Below are 683 nucleotides of genomic sequence, written 5' to 3'. Positions count from 1 at the left end.
GCTTGAGGCATTCGCAGGATATTAGGATATTACTTCCCTGACCAGGGATTGAACTCATGCTCCCTGCAGTGAAAGCACAGAGTCTTAACCACTGGATCGCCAGGGATGTCCCCTAAAGTTTGAGATTCAAAGCCATTTTCCCACAGAACTTTGAAGTCTCATTGCTCTTATGTAAATATTAACTCATTTATTTCTTCTGTCTTTCTGGGACCTCAAAGACATGAATGTTAGATTTTTTTCTTATAGTGTTGCAGGTCCCTGAGGCTCTGTTCACTTTTTTTCTAGTCTATTTTCTCTCTTTTTCCAGATTGGGTAATTTCTGTTGTTCTATATTCCAGTTAACTGATTCTCTCCTCTGTCCCCTCCTTTTTTGCCATCCATCCATTTTGTTTGGGTTATTGTATTTTTCAGTTCTACAATTTCCATTTGATTCTTCTTTATATCTTCTATTTCTTTACTGACAATTTGTATTTTTTCACTTGTTTTAAGCATATTCCTTATTGTCCATTAAAGCATTTTTATGATGGGGCTCCTTAAAAACCCTTGTCAGATGATTTTTAACATCTCTGTCATCATGGTGTTGAGTCTATTGAGTGTCTTTTCTCATTCAAATTGAGATTTTCTTGGTTCTTGGTATGATGAGTGATTTTCAGTTGAAACCTGGGGATTTGGGGTATTGGGTT

The sequence above is a fragment of the Bison bison genome, unplaced genomic scaffold (genome assembly GCF_000754665.1).
Source record: "Bison bison bison isolate TAMUID 2011002044 unplaced genomic scaffold, Bison_UMD1.0 scf7180017864376, whole genome shotgun sequence".
Taxonomy (NCBI): Eukaryota; Metazoa; Chordata; class Mammalia; order Artiodactyla; family Bovidae; genus Bison; species Bison bison.
This window is presented reverse-complemented; position numbering follows the sequence as displayed.